The sequence below is a fragment of the Silurus aristotelis genome (genome assembly GCF_946808225.1).
Source record: "Silurus aristotelis genome assembly, chromosome: 19".
NCBI classification, from domain to species: Eukaryota; Metazoa; Chordata; class Actinopteri; order Siluriformes; family Siluridae; genus Silurus; species Silurus aristotelis.
Window position 1 is genome coordinate 15,797,433 of NC_139592.1, and position 16,098 is coordinate 15,813,530.

The 16,098-nt window shown below is 43.2% G+C and overlaps 1 long non-coding RNA gene across 1 annotated transcript; it reads right to left on the minus strand.

The window, feature by feature from the left end:
• Positions 1 to 6,415: 6,415 nt before the first annotated feature.
• LOC310715288 lies at positions 6,416 to 15,630 on the minus strand. The gene is made up of 2 exons (XR_014530285.1): positions 15,134 to 15,630; positions 6,416 to 6,981 (listed from the first exon to the last, which is right to left on the minus strand). It is a non-coding gene; the product is annotated as an uncharacterized lncRNA (long non-coding RNA).
• Between the last annotated feature and the right edge of the window lie 468 nt (positions 15,631 to 16,098).

A 16,098-nucleotide genomic window follows, 5' to 3' on the forward strand; every position in this document is an offset into this window, starting at 1 on the left:
CATACCAGCCGGTATTTTTATTCTGTGGCCAGCATACTGAACTTGACCTACCCTGCCCATAGCCCCACCAGGCTCACTCTTATTTAGATCCATGAATGCAGAGTGCCACTCAGGATAAAACAATTTTACTTCAGCCAGATATTTTTTGCTATATGATGCTTTGAGATCATTTCTGGAAACCCTAATCACATTAGTCCCAATTAGCAATGGAACACTGGACCGGTATTCTGTTACAGGGACAACAAAAACAGGAACATTTGAATACACCCTCCCCAAAAACTTTAGGTTGATACAAAGCACACCAACATAAGATACGGGCTGGCCAGCGGCACCTTCAATGGGGATGTCTGATGGCTTCAACTCCTGAGTACGCAGAACAGGATGCTGTCGCCAAAACTCATCAGTAATTGTCGTGACTTGAGAGCCAGAATCAATAAGAGCCTTACACATCTCTCCATCCACTTCAACCACCCCTTCATTACAGGGACCTACTAGCGGGGTATCAGCTAGTTTAGACTTGCCCGTCTCATGTTGCTGGGGACTTTGTTGCCCCGGTAACCACAGGCTTTACATGTTTAAATCCTGTGTCGGAACTCAGAGCCCGTCTCTGAGGCGACACATCGAGGGTGGATTCTTTTGTTCAGAAGATTCCCAATAATGCTCAGCCAACTCTAGAAAAACTTAAATATAATAGACACAAACTGCCAATGAAGGATCCTCAGTCTCAGATGAGTAAAAGCAAACTTCTTTATTCCATACACGTTCCAATGAGCTCAATAGAAGATGGGTACCTCACATCAAAATGAACAGCACATCAAAAATGATAGAGCACGCCAAAGTGAGGAAGTACAAGTACTGTCTGTTTCACGCTTGTATTTATACCCTGTAGCCACCGTATCTTACTATTTTTTTCTAATTTCTTCACCTTGAGTAATTCCCCTTATTTTCCGATCTTGCCCTCTTTTTTCAATTCCCCTTATCTTTGACCTTTATATTATGATATTTGGAGTTCCTGTTTTTTCCCAATTCACCTTATATTCGGCCTTTTCCTTGATTTTATATAAAAAAAATAAGTGAGTATAAAGCCCTTATTTTTCTGGATCCAACCATACGCTGTTTTCAGTCCTCCAAGTGTGAACACCATTTTTGCGGCCTATTTTGTCTTCCTGCACCTGCAATGGGTAAGTGTTATGCTTTACTCTTTTTATAATGCTGTTTGCTATTCTACATTTATTGAATTGAGTTATCTCAGTGTATTAGATTGTCTGTATACATGTGCTTGATTATATTATTTTATTTGATAGCTGCAAGTGCCCAGGTTATATTTTAATTGTGCATTCTGAACTGATTGTTTCATAGTATATAGAATTTTCTCTTGAATGTGTGTTATCCTTTGCCTACACCTAGCAGTCACCGTGATGTTACCCTGTCTAACATCTTATCTCTGTTGGTCTCTTTTGCTCAGCTCCGCCACGCAAACGTTCTGGAATATCTCCAATGGGTCTTCTTCGCAGACAATACCGCCAGTTCCAGCTCTCCTCACTTGCTGCTGAGCTTGCTCATTTCCTTGAACAACTCTCTGGCCTAACTGTTCCAGCGAATCCCTATCTGCCTCCTCGCATAGTGCAGAGCACTGCTACGCGCGACATGGGCACACAGACCTCTCCTGATCTCTCTGCTACCCGCTATCGAGCTTATGATGACAACTGCAGTGAAGGCTCCTGTCCCCCACCGTTTTCTCCCTATCCCTCACACTGGTCTCCCAATGATTATTCCCCTACATCTCCTGCGCCAAACCAACGTGCTCCTGTGCCTTCACCCGGCCTTGGGCCAAGCTACTCCTTCATGTCTCCTGCAGCTGCAGCAGCCCACCCGCCTTGCTATCCCAATAAAAATGCTTAAAACTCCCTCAAGGTCGTTTTCTGTCCTTCTTTATCTATTCCACACACTTATAACATTCAGTCAGAGAATCTATCCTACTCACACATGTAAATATCTTATTATTACTATTTTATACTTGGTGTAAATAAAGACTTGATTAACATATAGTTAAATAGGTGTTATCAAAACTACTTCTATTGTATCTAATAAGTTCTATATTTGATTTAGGTTATTTTTTGTTGGATTAATGTTAGTTTGATTATAACATACGCTAGATAAGGTTGATTAAAATTATTTCTCGACATTACTCCCCCCTCTGAGACTTCATAGTCTCACATTCCGCTTACTTCCGTGATAACCTTACCAATCATACATATCATTTAATGCAATAGTAAAACCAAAGTAAAAAGTCTTTTGTGTTCTTTGGCACATGTTGTTTTCTTCTGACCCAGATACTTTACGTATCGCAGGGGGTCTTGTTGGAGCCCTGGGAGAGGTTACTAGTACTTTACCAGGTACTCGTGTGTTTATTTCCACGTGAATGTGTTGAAAAAGTCCATTAAGGCTTAATATCCACGGTAATCAAAAGTAAAATGATCACAAGTACACACTTTAAACAATCCACTTACACCATTGAAACATCTACTCAATAAAAGGAACCTAGTACTCATGAATACCCAGAAGCTATCAACACCAGTGTTGTAATCAAATTGAGTGATAATATTATGAATAATATTCAGTGTAAGACTTACAACATACGTAGAATCGTGTAATAAGGTGAACAAAAATCAAGCCACTTAAAATTGGAAAAATAAGCGAAAATAATAAACGTAAATAAACGCAAAGGAAAATAATAAACAAAGATAAGCGATCGCAAACGCAAAGACAGGAAAGATAAATGAAACAAACAATAGATCGACATTACTCCCACCCTCTAAATGCAAGGGCCGTGCCTAATCACAACATTGATGAACTAGGAGTGGGCGAAAAACCCTGTAGACAGTCAAGTGCCAGGGAAAATTCCCACTCTGCCCGCCAGTGGCGCGACAGTGGAAGAATCATCACCAAGGTCATCCTCAGTCGTGATTGTACATGCAGCTTTAAATATGAGACATGTGAAATAGAACTAAAATGAAAACGAAACAATATAGTCCGCATAAATGTGGTAGAGCTATGGGACAGGTGACAACCACTTTATCCAATGTGGTAAGGGAGCAGTTATACGGCGACCAGTCTGTATTGCGAACCACACAGCGTAGTACCATTTTAAGCGGGAACGTCTACCCTGCATTGAGATTATTTCTGAGTCTATAGCACGCATGCGGCATCTGCGAACCAGGATAGGGCGACAGTGCCAGTTCCGATGTTTGGCTGGTTCCGTTGTCCACAGAACATAGCCTCCTAAGGTAATGGTGTAGAATGTCACAGTAGTGCGTTGCATGACGAAGGTCGTGAGCAGGAAACTATGGGTGTTTCAAGCTCTTGTTGAGAAGGAAAGAGCTCCAAATGATTCGGCCAGGGAGATAGCACGACGCATAGTGAATACACGGGTGACCAGCTGGAGTCCACCAGGAAGATCATAAACAGAGTTCTGAATGGAGTCTAACCACATTCCCTCCGGAGAAAACATGTTAGCGTGGCGCATAATGGCGGTCACTGGTCTACGCTGGTCCTCATCTGTTTCCCAAACAAAATCATCCCTTTGTGGAGGAAAACCGAACCAATCACGGGGTCCATCATAGCACCGGTCACCCAAAGGACAGTCGTCACAGCCCTGGCACCACAAGCAATGTGTCTGACGGTCAAAGGCGAGGGCATCACACGCTTCACAGGGACCCCTGAATGTGTCGAAGGCGAAGCGATATCCCTCATAACACGTGTCAGTGAATGCGCACACACCAGGAAACAGCCGCAGATTTGGCTGTAGCCACCTGGGTTCACCAGCGGCCATGTTCCTGCACATAACATGGAGAACTCACAACAACAACATGGGTCATACAACAGAATTAAGACAGCAAGCATCCGAAGCAGTTTTCCTAAAAGTGGAAATATAGAAGGAAGACTCAGTGGGCATGTCAATTATTATCGAGATCAGTAATCAAACACGGATAAATAGATGGTTAGTTAGATATATATATATATATATACATAGTAAAAAGGATATGTCTGGGGAAAGTTATTTGTGTCCTTCACACAGGGCAAAAAGCCTTGCATTCATGTCCACATAGACATCATGGTCCATGGCAGCATAGATGTGATCTACAGGAAATTCCTGCTCTGTGACAGCAGACATTGGGAACTGTACATATTGTCCGAACAGTGAGTGCACAGTCTTGCTGATAAGAGCACGAAGACAAGGAATTCCACAGCAAACAAAACATGCCACGGCTGCAAGAATAATGGCAAGTGTAGTTCCAATGCGCACCAGTCCCGCCAACCAGCTCGAAGAAAAAAGCCAACTTAGCCAGCTGGACAGAGCAGATTCCTTCGCATTATTTGAGACCATCTCATCACGAGCTTTCACCATACGGTCCAGTAGAGCGTGTAGCGGACCTGCAGAGCCAGTGTGGAGAGGAATAACCGCGCAACAGTCCTCCCCAATAAGATGGCATACACCTTGGTCTGGGCCAAGCATTTTGTCAATCGCGAACCTATTCTGCACAGCCATTAGTGTAGTGGCATGAAGTTGTTCCGATATCAGTTTCAAGGCTTCAATTGTGTGATTGATAAAACGTTGTTGGTTGTACCAAATATAATTTATCCAGGCCATATTGCGATCTATCTGGATCCAAGGGAGAAACATTGTCAATGCCTTGGAGGCACCCTTGTCTAGAGCGGCAAATTCAGCTGGAACACCTACTGGTGTGCCCTTCCAACTTATATAGATGTCAGGATCCGGGCCCCATGAGGGTAACCTAGATTTATTAGTGATCGTGAGATATTTATCCCTATAGTCGTTCACGATACTAGATAAAATGGTCTGTGCAATGTTACCCTGAGGAGCATCCCGACGTCGTCTTGACCTAAACAGGTCATTTAAGCGGGTCTCATTTACCGCCATAACAATGAGACGTCCTTCTAGAACTACTGGAGCGCAAAGACCATGCCACAGGCTAGGTAGAACCTGCAGCACTTCACTTCCTCCACAGAACCAAAATATGTCCGCTAAGGGCAGTGTGCCCATCCACAAGTTCGGGACATGAAACTGTCTACGTGCATTAATGTCACATTTTTGTGTGGAGGAATTACAAGACTGTCTTAAGTTAAGTATGTGGAACGTTGCGTCAATCTGTTGTACACATGCCTTGTCAGGTAATGAACCTACAGTAATTACTCCTTTTGCGCGAAGGCACAATGGGAAAGTTTGTTCTGGGTGCACAATCACCCGCAAGTCATCATTACTGAGTGTGGCCAGGGGCTGATATTCGCATGAAGCACTACGGGAGCGCATCCATGTGGCTCCATAATTTTCAGCGGCTGAACCCAATAAACATATTGCTGGACAGAGATGAGTGGTATCATAGGGTTCTTTGTCGCATGCCTCTAACCCTACTGTTGGCATAACACGAGGTGGGCGACGAGATCTTCTGTCGCATACAATACATGTAGAGTTAGGCACTGCTGCACGTCCTGACTCTTCCAGCCATTGTCTGTACAGGTTAAGGTTTGGCTGAATATTTGTAGTTTCTGCATATTGCTTTACTGATGTAACGTTGATCCTTTCAGTGCATCTAACACAAATTGGGGCTTTTGAATTGGAGGGATAGATGGGGTTCTTGTATCTAAAACTAAGTTGTATTCTAGGTAGGTTCATCCCTTCTTGCCAGTTAGGGACATATACGAAAATCTTATATAGATCAGTCCCATACACTAGAGACTCTACTGAGGTTCTTTCGAATGTGCCATGTGGGAGACCTACTTGGGGAAAACCGTAGAACCATAACAGTGTGATGTCAATGCAGTTACGGGTGCTTACCACACGAGGTATAATTTTATGGGGTATTCCTGTGACGACTACAATGTTTGGTTCTTTATCTGTGTTGGTTATTCTAGCCTCAAGTCTCATCTCGTATTCGGGAGTGTCCATTGTCTCTGTTGAGTTGCGAGGATGAACTAGGGATATGGTGTATGTTACAAATATATGTTGTGCAGTTACGGGAAAAAATGGTAGGACCCTGGTGTTGTTTAAAACACCCAGAGCGCACCGGAATTGTTCTGCAAGCACGTTTCTTGCCGAATATACAGAAACTCTAGCAGCTGCTGCCGAAGTGAGACTGGTTTTCGCGTGGTGACCTAGGGACCCTAGGGGTTTAGATCTCTTGTATCTGTGTGTGGACATATTGTGACGTTCTGGGCATGCTGCAGGCTGAGAACAGTTATTTAGAGAAATGTTAGGGACTGATACATCTGCTGGATGATGTAGATATCGGTTAAGGGAAATGTAAGTGCAAATAAACCATACAACTAAAGCCATGACAAGTACCGCCCAGTATCTTTTGGTGGGGTGAGTCTGTTTGGGTTTTGGGGAACTCTCCATCATGGTTCCACAGGTAGATTGATATCTAGGTCTACTAGATCTTGTAGATTAAGGGTGCCAAACTGTTCAGGTGGAATGAGAGTGTTTTCGTCACTGTCTAGTAGTCTATGAACAGTCTCTTCCACTTTGTCAGAATCTAGTGTCTCGTGCTGTGGTTGTGAATCAACCTGATATGAGCACCCTGCCTTCGGTTCCCCTTCAACTGGTCGTGGCTGTTTGGTTTTGGCACGTGTTCTGTAGGCTGGCCCTCTGTCTTGTGCTGGGCCAGTGCTGTCGTCGTCGCCTTCTGAGTCGTCAGAGTGGGCACAGTGTGCCAACTCAGCCTGAGATTTCTTCCACTTTGGTCCTTTCACTGCAGCTCTGCAACAATGGTTAAGGTGATACCAGTGTTCCTTACCTTCGACCTTGACTGCGGTAGGAGTCGCTAATACCACCTTGAATGGGCCTTCACATCGTGGCTCACTCCAGTGTTTTCTTTTGAACACTTTGATGTACACGTAATCACCTGGTTGCACCTGCTGCAGTGGCTCATCAACATGTGCTCCGTGTGTGGCTTCACAGACCTGTGAATATAAAGTTCTGTGTATTTGCGTCAGATGTTTGCAATAACTAGACATGTCTGCTTCAAGTTGGTCAAGTGAGGAGCCTGTGTAAGGTCCTTGTGTAAAAGCGACTGGCATGGGTCGTCCAGTCAGCAGCTCATGTGGTGTCAGGTGTGTATTGCGGTTTGTTTGAGAGCGCATTTTCATCAATGCCAGTGGAAGAGCCTGCACCCAATTCAAATCTGTGCTAGCACAAATTTTTGCTATTTTCTCCTTCAACACCCCATTTGCTCGTTCAACCATTCCCTGTGATTGTGGATGGTAAACACACCCCATTCTTTGCTTGATACACAAAGCTTCTGAAAATGCCTTGATCACATTATTCACAAAATGTGGTCCATTGTCAGAGCTCAACTTATCAGGTATCCCGAACCTTGGAATTACTTCCCTGATCAGAAACTTAGCCACAGTCTTTGCGTCATTCTTGGCAGTAGCTGTTGCTTCTACCCATCTACTAAAACGATCTATTACTACCAAGATATATCTTTTCCCTTCCTTCCTGTCTGCCATGTCCACAAAGTCCATCATCAAATGTCGAAACGGTCCCCTTGGTTCAGGAATGTGACTGATTGGTGCTGTGAAATGTTTTCTGACATTACGTGCTGCACATAGCTCACAGGACCTCAGGAATTTGTCCACCATACTGGCCAGATATGGCGACCACCAATTCCTTCGGATTGTGTCTATTGTCTCCCTACGATTACAGTGATCTACCCCATGTGAATCAGCAATGAGCCTCGGTAGAAGAGCTAGCGGTGCCACCCACACTCCATCAACACTTCTCCATAACCCTGTGTTGGGGTCTTGTACTGCACCCTGTTTCTTCCACTTCTCTTTCTCTTCCCCACTTGCTAAATCCTGATATTCTCCAAGATCTTCTTCTGTTACCTGCCCTCTTATTTCCTCATGCTCTCCTTCCTGCATCATTACTTTCACACAGTCTTCGCCTACCGCTGCTTTTTTAGCTGCCTCATCTGCTGCTGCATTACCTCTACTAATCATCTCACCATCAGATTTGTGGGCTTTACATTTCACAATGGCTAATGCTTTTGGAAGCATCATTGCTTTGAGCAAATCAGAAATTGCGGGACCATGCAAAATGGATGATCCATCAGCTCTCTGGAAACCTCTTTGTTCCCAGATGGGTCCAAATGTGTGACATACCCCATGTGCATAGGCTGAATCAGTGTAAATAGTACACTTTCCCCCTGCTCCTAGTCTACATGCTGCTGCTAAAGCTTTTATTTCTGCCAATTGGGCAGAGCAAGGTTGTGGCACACTTACACTAGCTAGTACTCGAAACGAGTCATCTTTCTCATTGTGCATGACCACGGCATATCCTGCTTTATTGCCATCATTTGCGCGATAGCATGAACCATCCACAAACATGACAATTTGGGCATCTTGCAATGGTTGGTTCTCTAGGTCATCTCTGGCTTTTAGAAATTTCTCTGCCTCTGTAGTGCATTCATGAGGAATTCCCTCATCTGTCAAGACTACTCGATCAGCTGGATTATTTGTGAGGCATCTCTCAATTGTCAGTTCCGGTGCAGACAGAATTACGTCATACCCTGTCCTTCGTGCATTTGTGATTACAAACTTTTGACTTGTCAGCAGAGCATGTAATGCATGGGAAGTGTACAGGGTCACTGGATGACCCATCGTGATTGTTGATGCTTTCTGATAGGCAAACGCTGCGGCTGCCAATCCTCTGTAACAAGGTGGCATGCCTTTTTCCACATTGTCAAGAGCTGTGCTATAGTATGCAATTGGCTTCTTCCCCATACTCTGTTGCTGTTGTGCTAAAATGGCTGACGCAAAACCTCGCCTTTCTGAGACATAGAGGTGAAATGGTTTTGTGTAGTCTGGACAGGCTAGTGCTGGGGCACTTTTGATTATTTCAAAGGCCTTTTTTCCTTCTTCTGTCCAGATCAGTCGTGCGCTAGATTTTGTCTGATCAGCTGCTTTCATCATGTCTCTGAGAGGTTGTGTTTTTAATGCAAAATCACAAATCCATGGTCTACTAAAACCAGCTAAACCCAAGAATGACAACATCTGTTGTACTGTTTGAGGTTGTGGTGTTTTCTGAATTGCTTCTACATGTGAGGGTGAGATTTTGCGTGTAGTGCCTTCGAGCACTCTACCCAAATATTCTACCTTTTGTTGGCAGAATTGCAATTTTTCCTTACTGACCTTGTGTCCATTATGAGCTAGGGTTTCCAGGACCTTTAACGAGTCCTTCATGCACTGTTCTTTAGTTTGACTACAAATTAGTAGGTCGTCCACATATTGGAGTAAACTGCTTTGAATGTCTAGATCTGCCAGATCTCGTGCTAACACCTGGTTAAAAATTGACGGACTTTCACAATACCCTTGTGGCAGACGCGTGTAGGTGTATTGTTTTCCCCCATATGTGAATGCAAACAGGAACTGAGACTCAGGGTGCAAAGGTACACTAAAAAATGCTGAGCATAAATCAATCACAGTGTACCATTTAGTCCCTTCGGGGATGTTTGTTAACAAAGTGTGTGGATCAGGTACTACAGGATTTTCTGCTACCACCACACGATTTACTGGTCTTAAATCATAGACCAATCTCCATTTGTCTGAATTAGGTTTTCTGACCGAAAAAATGGGTGTGTTGCAAGGGATGTTTGTTGGAATTAAGACTCCTGCTCCAACTAATCCCTCGATGGTTGGTCTTATCCCCTCTATCGCTTGTTGCGACAATGGGTACTGTTTCTGGTAAGGTAACTGCACACTGGGTTTTAATTGAATTTTCGCCTGATGTTTAGTCCATAACTTTTCCGGAATCTGTTTCAGTACCTGTTCTTTTTCCAGTCCAGTCTGTTCTACCTTCTGCTGCCATTGTCCAATTTGTCCTACTTGCGTTCTCACCTGCACCTGTCTGTTGATCAAAACGGTGTGAGCTACCACACTGTCTTCAGCTGTTAGTTTTATTTTGAGATATTTCCTGTCCAATGACACGCTCATATTTTCTCCTATTGGTATCCATTCAGTTTTCTGATTTGCTTCTCTGACCATTGGCCCTAAGTCTTTTGATTTAAAATTTTGCCTGATCATTAGGGAGACATGTGGAACAGAGTTCTCGACTGAATACCACTGTGCAATGTGGTCTGGTAGCTGTACTGTTGCAGCTATTCCTTGGGGACCAATGATCACGTTTTCTGCTTTGAGACTATACTGGTTTCCTTCTACATGTTCTCCCCACAAAGTCTCGTATTCTTCATCTTGTCCCCCCTCATCATACCTTATTGTGCAATGCCATGGTTTCCTGGTTTCCACACACTCTGGACGCATGTTCGTGAACCATGTTTTCCAGTGGTCATACAGCTTGTGAATTTCTGAGGATGTCACATCGAGTTCTAGCCAATAGACTTTATCCAGTGTCTGTTGTTCTATTTTTCTTTCCACCATTACATACTGTTGAGCTAGGCATTCGGGAAGTTCGACCCACACTCCTGTAGGTCCACAGAAGATTTTTGCTCCTAGCTTGCATAATACATCTCTGCCTAATAGATTTCCTGGGGTATCAGGGGAATACAACAATGGTGCTTGTATTGTGATTCCTTCTACTGTTATGTCTTGTGGCTCTGTAAAATGCAAAGTTTGAGTTTTACCCGAGAAGCCTACTGTCTTTACTGCTTTGCGTGAGAGGGGGAGCTTAGAGCCTTCTTTTCCAATGCTTGTGAATGTTGCTCCTGTGTCAATCAAAAACGATGCTTGGAGCTGGTTACTCACATCCACCATTATGGTTGGTTCTTGTGCAGGGTACAGTGAGGTGGGGCACTGTACCAGCTCCCCCTCTGGCTTCTCTGGGCATCTTCACATGTTACCTTGAGGTGGCCCCGGAGGGCCGCCTCTAAAGTTTGCTTGAGTCTGTTGATTCTGCTGACTCTGGCCCATCCATGGTCCTGCCCAATTTCCGGGGTCTTGCCAACTTTGATTTTGTTGTTGGTTACCTTGCTGTTGTCTTATTGGATATGGGCACTCTCTCATCATGTGGTTGGGATCTTGGCAGTTCCAGCATCTTCCTCCTCTCGGTGGTTGATAATTCCTTGGTCTTGGTTGAAACATTCCTCCTCTTCCTCTGCCTCTTCCTTGCCCCCACCCTCTGTTTTGTGGTGGATATTGTTGATATGTTGGATAGGCCATCATTGGTTGTCCCACGGGCATTAGTTGCTGATTTTCCTGATCTGGTATGTTTTGACCAGCTGAATCCTTCTGTGTATTCGTTGGTACCATCATGACTGCTGCTTGTTTAGCTGAACTTTTCTCTTCTTTGCGTTTTTCTTGATTTTCTTGTTTGCTCCGAGTTATCTCTCCAAGCTGTGCTTTGTGCAGCAATGTTATTAAATCTTCTGCTGCCTGTTTATTTGCTTCTTTCTTTTTCCTATACATTTCCACAGCATGTGTGACATTTGCCTGGAAAGCTGCCCAGGGCAAGGCGTTAAGTCCCACAACTGACTCAAGTTTTTCTTGTACTTCGCTTGGAAGTGCCCTCTTTAACATTATCTTGAACAATGTGATGTTAGCCGTTGTCTCATCCCATGCTGACCCCATCTCTTCGGCCCATGCTTTCTGTAATTTAAGAATAAAGGCAACAGCTCCCTCTTTTTCGTCCATTTTTAGGTTTTCTACCTTGGTTAAATCAGATTGAGTTGGGTATGCGGAGCGAAGTGCATTCCATACGTCATTTCTTTTCACTCCAAATGTCCAACGATCATACTTTTGATCCTTTCCCACTTCTCCTAGGTGTGCCTGATCCAATATTTCTATCATTTTAGCTTTTCCCAATGACTGTGTCAAAATTGCCTTGATATCTCCCATAGCCAGCATTTGTCCCATAGTCTGTTCTTCAAAGCGTGTTATCCATCTTTGTGCTCCTTCACATATGTTAGGCAATCTGCTTATTAGTCCCGTAAGATCCATAAATGACCATGGTGTGTATACTGAGTCTGTGCCTTTTATAATGACTGGCATCTGCAAGGATTTTCGGTATTTAGTACTTATCCTTTCTTCTTCTTCCATGCTTTCCTCTTCATCATCATGATTCTTTCTTTGTACTTGTGACCTTGTCATTCTGTGTTCTTGTGGAAAGTTCGTTGTTGTTTCTCTTGTTTTCTTTTGACTTTCCTTTCTTCCGGCCTTGACGTTGGTTTTTGGCTGATTCATTGACAGTTGAAGTTGTAGCTCATCAATATATTGTTGGCACTGGTCCATTCTTTCTGAGCTTTTCTGTTCTGCTCTCTGTATTTCTGCCTCGAGTTGGGCATTTTCGTGTTGGTATAGCTTCACCTTTAATTGATGATTTTTACCTGTCACTTTCGTTATAATCTCCTTTGTCTGGCTCATTTCCCTTTGAGTGTCTTTTAGGATTTCTTCCATTTTTTCCATCCTCTTTTGGGTGTCTGCCAGTTCTTGTCTGTTTGCTGCATTTTCTTTTTCATGAAATGTCATTTCTTCCTGCAGAGTTTTTACCTCTGTGTGCAGTGGATCACTTTTCTGTGGCATTCTTGGCGTCATTTCCAATATTCCGTAAACATGCACTTTTTTCCCTCTTTCTGGGTTCAGAATAATAAACTCTTCTTCTTCCTTGCATTCTTCTCCTGAGTTTGAATCTTCTTTGCTTTCTTTTTTGTTTCTGAGGTCTGAAAGAGAGGTGGCTTTGCTTAGTCTTTCTTGTACTTTAGGGGTGCTTTCACCCCTTGTATGTCTTAGTGGCTGCTTTTTCTGGCAATGTCTTTGATTCTGGTCATACTCAGGCGGTTCCAATTCCTCTCGCTCTCTCTCCCATTCTTCAGGTGGGATATCTAGATCATAATCGTGTTCATAGTCATATCTCCCTTCGTTGCCGTTTTCTTCATCATTCCCCTCCTCTTCATCAGGAGTCTGAAATAACACTCTATTTGTTTGTCTTGCTCTTTCCTTGTTTATCTTGTTGTCTGGAGCTGGAAGTTCCATCCTCCCTTTAATCCGTCCTCCTGTTATGTCTAGTTGTATGTCATGATACTCTTTCTTTAGTACATGAGGTGATTAGAAGCTAATCACCTCATGCTTCTTTGCTTCAGCATATGGAGGTGGTTTTTTCTGGTCCTCAAACTCCTCCAATGGTGGGGCTGAGGCCTTTTCTGACCCTTTTCCCTCTTTACTTTCTGTTCCTTTCTCTGTCTTTTCTTTGTGTACTTTTAGCATTTCCCCCTCATGCTCGAACCACTCAATGATGTCTAATTTCCGTTTTGTCTTTTCCTTCTTTTCTTTCTTTATTTCTCCCCAATTTCTTATTCTGGTCTTCATTACATCACACTTTTCTTTATTAAATGTTCCCTCTTCTGGCCATTGCAAATCCCCAGTTGTCAGGTCTTTCCATTTTTTCATGTATTTTTTGATCTCCTTTTCAGCCCCTTTATGCCTTATAATTATCACATCCACAGGCGTGATTGGAGATTCCTCCGTACTCATGATGCACCCTTGTCTCGCTCTGTGTGCTTCTCTACGGTGGCCTGGGTTTCTATTTTGAGCAGACCACTTTAGATAGACGTTTATTCGTCTCACTGTTTTACAAGGTCGTGTTGGATTTTTCCGGCTTTGTCCACTTAACGAGTTGATTTTATCAACTAGAATTGAGGTGGCTGCACCTCTTTCCCACACTACCTCTTTAGGCTCTACTACAACAGTTGCTGTCAGTCCCGAGCAATAATTAGATTGTTCAGGTACTTCTGCATTTAATTCTATCAATGGTTCTTCGTCTTCACTGTTTGGGTCTGCTATGAAATCAAACAGGTGTATCACTGCTTTACTAGGTGTAGGGGCTTCCACTAGGGTGCGCAATACTGGGCTTAACAGTTGGGGTTTCCAGATGCTTCTTATTTTTTCATACCAGTTTTCCTCTGGAAATATCTGGTGTAATACCTCTATACCATGTCAACGTGTAATAGCCCACAATTTGTCTTGTATCTGCTTCTCTGTCTGTCTCCTCTCTATACCGTTTCTATCTTTGTTTGTCCTTTCGTCCCAAAAATGGGTTCTAAGTCCGTTCGTTTCTATCTCTATGTCCATCAAGTTCACGCATTTATTTTGCTATATTCCCTTTATTTTATTTACTTGTTTATTTATTTATTTATTTATTTATTCTTTATTCAATCGCGCTGCGTGTGTGTGTACTATGCTCCGTGCGCCTATGCGCATGCGCACCCCCCTTCGTGCGCTCCGTGTTTATACGCGCGTGCCCGCGCCCCCTCCTTCTGTGCTCCGTCTCTCGTCCACGCGCAGCTCTCCTGTACTTTAACGCGTGTGTGTGTATACCATACTATTTTATTAATAATTAAGATATGACAATAATACAAGTATAATCACAATTTTATCTACAGACAGCACACAAGCATTCATAGAAATACACTCTTCAATCCGGCTTTCACAAACACACTCTTTACAAATAATATGACAACAAAATATTTACACACTGCAGTTAACACAACGTACATGTACCCATGGCCATCACTTCATATCCTCGGGTCCCACCCCGTACTCATTACGGTGACTCTCCGAGCCTTTTTACTCTTATACTAACAACTCACAACCTTTTAAATGTACCCTTTCCACAACAGTTTGCGAATCTGGATCCCCTAGTAAAGACCTATGGTATCTTATCCTGTTTTTAGACCATATGAGAAGTGTTATCTTCTCACACCGGGACTTGAACCCGAATCACCAAGGCTTCACCTTTGGGTCTACGCGATTTCGGCCTTGATAGTCTGCAACCTATTAGACCATATGGAAAGTCTGACAGACTAAGGTACAAATAATTAGCCGTAGTTCTACGTGGGTCCCACCCTGCGCCTCTTATACGCAGTGACTCTCCACCTTTTCAACTTTATTTCATGTGGGTCCCACCCTGCGCCTCTTATACGCAGTGACTCTCCACCTTTTCAACTTTATTTCATGTTTGCTTTTTCTCATCCAACACTAAATTTTTTTCCACCCAATAGTTCTTGGACCCTAGGTCAGCAGTCTATACCCTCCCCGGGGCCGACAACCCTATGGGCATACAGTTACTAATCACAGACTTTGAGTGTAACAGGTGTCTGCTTACCTTTTTCTCTGAATCTTGTTGTCAGCGGCTGCAGCCCACAGAATGTTCGGTCCCCTGTTCAGGTTTTCGACCTTTACGCTGACCTTCAGGGCCCCACGTTGGGCGCCATTAAATATGTCGGAACTCAGAGCCCGTCTCTGAGGCGACACATCGAGGGTGGATTCTTTTGTTCAGAAGATTCCCAATAATGCTCAGCCAACTCTAGAAAAACTTAAATATAATAGACACAAACTGCCAATGAAGGATCCTCAGTCTCAGATGAGTAAAAGCAAACTTCTTTATTCCATACACGTTCCAATGAGCTCAATAGAAGATGGGTACCTCACATCAAAATGAACAGCACATCAAAAATGATAGAGCACGCCAAAGTGAGGAAGTACAAGTACTGTCTGTTTCACGCTTGTATTTATACCCTGTAGCCACCGTATCTTACTATTTTTTTCTAATTTCTTCACCTTGAGTAATTCCCCTTATTTTCCGATCTTGCCCTCTTTTTTCAATTCCCCTTATCTTTGACCTTGGTGCTTATTCCTCCAAACAACACCATATTTGGAGTTCCTGTTTTTTCCCAATTCCCCTTATATTCGGCCTTTTCCTTGATTTTATATAAAAAAATAAGTGAGTATAAAGCCCTTATTTTTCTGGATCCAACCATACGCTGTTTTCAGTCCTCCAAGTGTGAACACCATTTTTGCTGCCTATTTTGTCTTCCTGCACCTGCAATGGGTAAGTGTTATGCTTTACTCTTTTTATAATGCTGTTTGCTATTCTACATTTATTGAATTGAGTTATCTCAGTGTATTAGATTGTCTGTATACATGTGCTTGATTATATTATTTTATTTGATAGCTGCAAGTGCCCAGGTTATATTTTAATTGTGCATTCTGAACTGATTGTTTCATAGTATATAGAATTTTCTCTTGAATGTGTGTTATCCTTTGCCTACACCTAGCAGTCACCGTGAT